The following is a 6,958-nucleotide window of genomic DNA, read 5'->3' on the forward strand; positions in this document are numbered from 1 at the left end:
GTGTGCATGTGTGTGTGTATGTAGGTGTGTGTGTGGGGTGTGTGTGTGTAGTGGTGTGTGTGTGTGTGTGTGTCTGTGTGTGTCTGTCTCTGTCTGTGTGTGTGTGGTGTGTGTGTGTGTGTGTGTGTGTGTGTGTGTGTGTGTCTGTGTGTGTATGTGTGTGTGTGTGTGTGTGTGTGTGTGTGTGTGTCTGTGTGTGTCTTTGTGAGTGTGAGTGTGAGTGTGTGTGTGTGTGTGTGTGTGTGTCTGTCTCTGTCTGTGTGTGTGTGTGTGTGTGTGTGTGTGTGTGTGTGTGTGTGTGTGTGTCTGTCTCTGTCTGTGTGTGTGTGTGTGTGTGTGTGTGTGTGTGTGTGTGTGTGTGTCTGTCTCTGTGCGTGTGTGTGTGTGTGTGTGTGTGTGTGTGTGTGTGTCTGTGTGTGCGTGTGTGTGTGTGTGTGTGTGTGTGTGTGTCTGTGTGTGCGTGTGCGTGTGTGTGTGTGTGTGTATGTCTGTGTGTGTGTGTGTGTGTGTGTGTGTGTGCGTGTGTGTTTGTGTGTGTGTCTGTTTCTGTCTGTGTGTGTGTGTGTGTGTGTGTGTGTGTGTGTGTGTGTGTGTGTGTGTGTGTGTGGCCAGTAAGCCTACCATATGTTGGATCCATGATAAGACTTTGTTGTTGTTTTTGAAAACAGAATGTAACATTAATATGGTGGCCCCCTATGTTGAAGATCTCTGCTATAAGGTGAGTAAAACAATGAACAACACACACAGACACACACAGACACACACACACACACACACACACACACACAGAAATGCACAAATGGCACTCATATCTGATGATTCATCCATGTAGGAGGTTTATAAAGATGAGTGTTTGAGTCTCAGGGAGGATGTGCTGGTTCAATGCAGAGATTAAGAGCATGCATTGCCCCTCCCCCTCCTCACACAGAGGGGCATGATGGGAAATGTGTCTGTAAGCTCAAACATTTCTAACACCACAGTTGTGAGATGAGAATACACTGATTTCTCTTTATTAATTGTGATGATCCCCAACTTTTTCAGAGTGTGTTTGGCATCACTTTCTCTCTGCAGACTCTCCCTCTCTCTCTCCCTCTCTCCCTCCCTCCCTCCTCTCTGCTGGATGAATCTCCGCCTCTCACTCAAGCTGGAAGCGCTTCATATATACCCCCTTGCAGCTTTGGTGGGTGGAGACATTCTGCCACCCCAGATGGGACCATAAAAATGCACCGTCACTTTACTTTGACTCACTCAGTGTAAGAGAGCAGGGAGAAATGATCAAGTAAAGTCTCATAGACCTATGCATGTATGTATATATGTATGTTTGTATGTATTTTTGTATATGTGTTATGTTATGTTTATAAATGAAATAAAAAAGACTTGTGTTACCTTTACGTTTCTGTATACACCAGGCAGTCAGACAGCATCTATAAAACAAACATTGGTTTCCAGCTATCCTTTTTGTTTAACATGAAACAGCACTGAAATCACCATCGTCAAACTCACCAAACTCCATTCAAATAAACAGCAATTTAATCATCGTAAAATACACTTCTTTCAAAGTGGACAGAAACTAAATAAAACTACCAAAAGCCGTCTTGGTTCATCTTTCCACTGTTCCAACAATCACCACTCTGGTTTGGTTGAAATTAACTCTTAATTCACCCATTTACACGTGGAGATATGCTGGTTCTATACACGCTAAAAGTCCTGATTATTTACATGGAGTCTGGTGGAGTTTGGTGATGGTGATTTCAGGGCTGTTTCATGTTAAACTAAAAGGATCTTACTCTTTAACTAAAAGGTCTATCTCTCATAGGTGTGATTGGCAAAGGACAAAAAAGCAGGAAAATATACGGCGCACCCATGACGCTGCGACAGCCCCTCATTTATAAACCATTAAATGGCACTTTCTGGAGAGTTTTGTGCAAAGAAAAGGAGAAATTGAGTCTTACATGATATGTAGGTATTAGGGCATTTAGCATTTACATTACTGTTACTCAGTCATCACTTGATTACACATTGCATTACCTTGTTATAATATAAATAATAATAGTGCCACATGAAGAGACAGTGCAGCATATGACAGTAGCAACAGCTGAGAAGATTTGGGTCTGTGGTGACCAGGTCCACCTCACACAAACTTCCTTCTCCTATTCTCTCTCCTTACTACGACACCCACACCAACACCCACACACACACCCACACCAGCCCACATTACCACGCCCATGCAGCCCCACCCACGGACATTTATGGATTTTTAAACATTTAATGTAACTGGCAAACAATGCTTTCTACTTTTTAAAGAGCACACGTTTTATAACAAATTTTTATTTATGCCGTTTGTATGCTGTTACTGTCATTCTCTACAGTATGGAGGTATGTAGTATGTATGTTGTCACTGTCTGTTCAATTGTCCGTGTTTCTCTCTGTTGACACTGTACATATTAAGTTATAACTCTAACTCTGCAATTTAAATGTTTTTAATGGCTGTCTGTGATTATACTTCAGGGTTTTTCCTTGCTCAGAATTTGTCTTTGCGGGAACACACAAAACAGGGGGGGGAGGGGGTCTGGGTGTCCTCCCCCAGGAAATTCTGAGGGTAAAAGACTTCGATTCCTGCATTCTGATACATTTTTAGGCACCAATTTATGGTAAAAATGTCAATATTTATTGCAAGGAAATCACAAAATTCTGGTGGCAGGTAACAATTCAAAATACAAAATATAATGGAATATTATTATATTCAGTAGTCCAGTAAGGAGGCTTTCACATCCGGGACATGGGCCGGATACAACAACACTTGACCCTAAAGTCCAGTTGTTTGTTGGATTGACTTAGGCTACTTAATCAGTGATGTTGAATATAGCCTAGAGTGTAACGGACCACCACAGTTCATACATACATGTGAACCGCGGATTAATTGCAGAGTTTAATCTACATAGTGTAAAACTACTACGTGAATGGGGCACAGCAGAAAGACGGAGCAGAGCGACGCTGCTTGTTCAGGGTTTTCATGTGTACTCCTATAGGCCTACACTTCGCATCAGGCGTTAAAACCAACTGTACCGAATTAGACTACTATTTAACGCGAGACGTTTTTAACCGCTAATGAAACTGTCTCAATTTAATACTGATGCCGTCAGACGGCAGCGTGGACAGACAGCAGTCGGAGTTCTGGCAGAGCTCTGCGCCGGTCAGCAGCGGCTTCTCACTGTACAGCCGGTCCCCCAGAGCAGCATGATCACCGGGAGGGTCCAGCCTGAACCCTGCAAACAGAGATCCCGTTTGAAGGTGACATGATTGATTTTGACTGAACGTCTCAATTTAAGTAACCTCTGATCGGGTCGTAGCAAATTAAGTAGCTACACTAAGTTTAAGATTAGGTGTTGGTCATTCTCAACACCTTTCTACCCCCCCCACCCACACACACACACACACACACACACACACACACACACTTATCAACTCTGGACTCTGTGCTGCTACCAGCCTGTGTAACGTACGTTACTCACCATCGATCGACTGTTAGCTTCAGCTGGCTAACGTTAGCTGTCAACCTCCCGACTAGCTAGTGAACCTTCAGACCGCAGTGGACTTCAGTGGACTCTCCATCCAATCTCCCGACTGGACCTTCGTCTACCACAACTGCCGGACTCTTTCAAATACATGTTCTCCCCGTCTCCGCCGATCACTTGGTAGCGTTGGTCAGCTGTCAGCTTACGCCAGCTAGCTTCTGTTAGCTTCGACCGACTGACGGCTCGCCCAGCACATCTTTTCGCTGTAGAGCTCTTTTAGCCATGTTTCCCGGCTCAACACTAAGTTAGTGTGGGCCACTACCTTTCTGCACTGCCGAAAATGGTGCTCCTAAAATATCCCTCACTGCAACTTCTCAACGTCATCTGCTACGTCGCTTCAGCTTGCATTGCCAACATAAAATAAAAATATTGTCCCGTTGTCGGCTTCAGCTAAGAAGATAGTTCGCCCCCACACGTCCAAAATTCTTATTCAAATAACCTTCCGCAACAACTGCAGGCTGTTTGGTGGAGCTCTGCTCTGAATGAAGTTACATCGTGACAAATTAATGGACCACTTGCGGAGTGATATGAAGACATGAGTCAGAGGCACAAAAAACGTTGACAGCAGTGACCGGTCATTATGTTTACCAACACCCCCGACCTGTGCCTTGCGACATCCCCCCCCCCAAAAAAAAAAAAAAAAAATTGCATGATTTACGAGAGCTTCATTTTCAGGTCAGAAAAGCCGGATTTCCGGAATTATCCGGAAGAATCACACCCCTGATCTCTGTAGGGATCCTTTCATAATGTTGTCAGACACTTAGAATAATAATCTGAGTCTGTCAGCGGCAACAACAGAACTTTTAGTGGACGCTGACTGATGCTGAACATTTGTCCTGTAGGATTACATTACAGCGTTCTCGCTCAATACTGGTAGCCTAGAAATCTAGAAGCAACTCTCCGTTGGCTTGCGAGCTGGAAAAACCAAACTCTAGTCAGGCCAATCACATCGTGTATAGACTCGGTGGGCGGGGCTTAACATAATGACGGCAGAGTGCTGAGTGAATACCGAGGAGCTAAGCCTCTCTTCAGAACTCGAACCTCCTATGGGACCATTTTGATGCTAATAAGCCATCATCTCCCGTTAGCATCCCATTGACTGCCATTCATTTTGACGTCACTTTGACAGAGAATAACTTTACATCTGAAGAGTTTAAAGACTCTATTTGTCTATTGTTTATTTCTAAAGAAACACGACAATGTATAAAAGGCTCCATTACCTTGTAGCTCACGTTATGGCTCCGTAGCAGACGTTTTTATAAAAATAGGCTAACGATGTATAACACTACTTTAGTAGTAGAAGAATTACCGTATAGTACAGGAGAAGCTCTCAGGCAGTTTGGACTTCCATTAGCTGTTTAAGTTTAATTACTAATGTTAACTATCATTTTAGTGATCAATAATTAGCCTGTGTCTATGTTATCTCCTTACATATACCTACGCTCTCCGTCTCTGCTAGATTGGGAATGATTGAGATTTCTCTTGGCACAGCTACCAGAAGACTTCCAACTTTCTATTTTGGTAACATTTTGATATTTTTGTGTTGTTAGAATAATTCTGTAAAATTGCAGGTTTTATTTTTATTTTATTTTTTTACAGTGTACAACTATTTTTTTCAAATAATAATACTAATACAATTTTAACTTTTTAGTATCAAACTCCAAAGTTACCAATAAAATATTTACATCAATGTATTTTTTTTGCTTGGCTTGTATTTTGAGATTACATTCGACATATATAGGCTACTGTTATATGACAGGGTCAGTGAGAAGCAGTCCAGGGTGTAGCCTACTGTATAGCTATAGCACCGCCCCGCCGGTGCTGCGGGGGTGTGGGAACCGAGCGCACCGGGCGCTGCAGGCAGAGCATCGAGCGGGGCGGGGCGGGGGGGAAAGGAGAAGAAGAGGAGGAGGATTGGTGGATTTCAGGACTCTACTGCTGCGTTGTTTTTGCTCCGAGCTGCTCTCGGCTCTCCGTCCGTCCGTCCTTCACTCTGAGCGGGACTCCACTGCGCTTCTCTCGGCCTACAGGTGAGCGCCAGCCCGGTGTGTGTGCTGGTTGTTTTCTCCACAGTCTCTCGCTCTCTCTCTGTGTGTGCACCGATTTGTTTCATTGTTTCCGCGGCTGGTGGAAGCATCCACATCCCCGACGGTTGTGTGTGTGTGTGTGTGTGTGTGTGTGTGTGTGTGTGAGTGAGTGCGTGTGTGTGTGTTTGTGGCGGGGATGTGAGTCCCTTCGCTCTGATATCGCGGGTTAAATGCTGCCTGTCCCGGGTTAATTGTTAAAACCTGCAATGAAACCAGCAGAGTCGGGGTTGGTGGCGCAAGGACAGACGCCAGACTGCGACCCTCAGCTTTCCACCCTAATTCTCGTGTGTGTGTGTGTGTGTGTGTGTGTGTGTGTGTGTGTGTGTGTGTGTGTGTGTGTGTCTGTGTGTGTGTGTCTGTCTGTGTGTTAAAATGTGAAAAAAGACACCAAAACGGTCCTTAAAAAGTCTTATTTCTTTCACAAAATATCTGCCCTTAAACTAAAATAAACATGCCGGAGATCAACTCGTGTGTGTGTGTGTGTGTGTGTGTGTGTGTGTGTGTGTGTGTGTGTGTGTGTGTGTGTGTGTGTGTGTGTGTGTGTGTGTGTGTGTGTGTGCGCTTTAGTGCGCCACAGCAGCAGCTGGTTGTTGTTTTTGTGCAGAACTCTGCAGCTTTCCTCCGTTTCTGATGGAGGGTAATTTTTCCTTTCCCTGATATGATGATGATGATGATGGTGATGATGGTGATGGTGGTGGTGGTGGTGGAGATGTTGGAGGCGTGGTCACCTCTGCTGACCTCAGCCCAAACACTGTAACATTCCCACAATGCTCCTCTGATATTCCCTACAGGGACTCTCTGCGTCTCCGCAGTCACCTCCTCTGCACTTTATGGTGTGGCCTATTTGAAGTCTCTCGGTGTCACTGTAACACTCCTGTGATGACAACAAAGTGCATTTTCTGCCACAGAATACAGCATTTACTCACATCCTGTGGGAAAGCTTAACGCTTTTGTAATCCTAAAAGATCCCAGGGGGACTTCTGAGTCTTCCTCTGGCTGTAAATAACAAGATAACAAGATTACGACCGCTGCAACTATCAGAGTAGATAGTTTGTTCATAGTTTGCTCTATAAAATGTAAGAAGATGTTGGTCAGTGTAGCCCAAAAAGCCCAAGATGACGTCCTTAAATGTCTTGTTCTGTCCCCAACTCAAAGATATTCAGTTTACTGTCACAGAGAGAAGACACTAGAACAATATTATAAAATAAAATAAAATAAAATAAAATAAAATTAAAAAATTAAAATAAAATTAAAATAAAATTGAAATAAAATAAAATAAAAAATATGAAATAGTAA

At 43.8% G+C, this 6,958-nt stretch overlaps 1 protein-coding gene across 1 annotated transcript in view; it reads left to right on the forward strand.

Moving 5' to 3' along the window:
* Window positions 1-5,478: 5,478 nt before the first annotated feature.
* The window catches only part of LOC116056251 (spectrin beta chain, non-erythrocytic 1), a 197,380-nt gene continuing 195,900 nt past the window's right edge, over window positions 5,479-6,958 (forward strand). The window contains exon 1 of the mRNA XM_031308414.2: window positions 5,479-5,605. The gene's annotated coding sequence lies outside the window, so the exon portion shown is untranslated. The remainder of the gene's footprint in view (window positions 5,606-6,958) is intronic.

This window comes from Sander lucioperca, chromosome 15 (genome assembly GCF_008315115.2).
Source record: "Sander lucioperca isolate FBNREF2018 chromosome 15, SLUC_FBN_1.2, whole genome shotgun sequence".
Classification (NCBI taxonomy): domain Eukaryota; kingdom Metazoa; phylum Chordata; class Actinopteri; order Perciformes; family Percidae; genus Sander; species Sander lucioperca.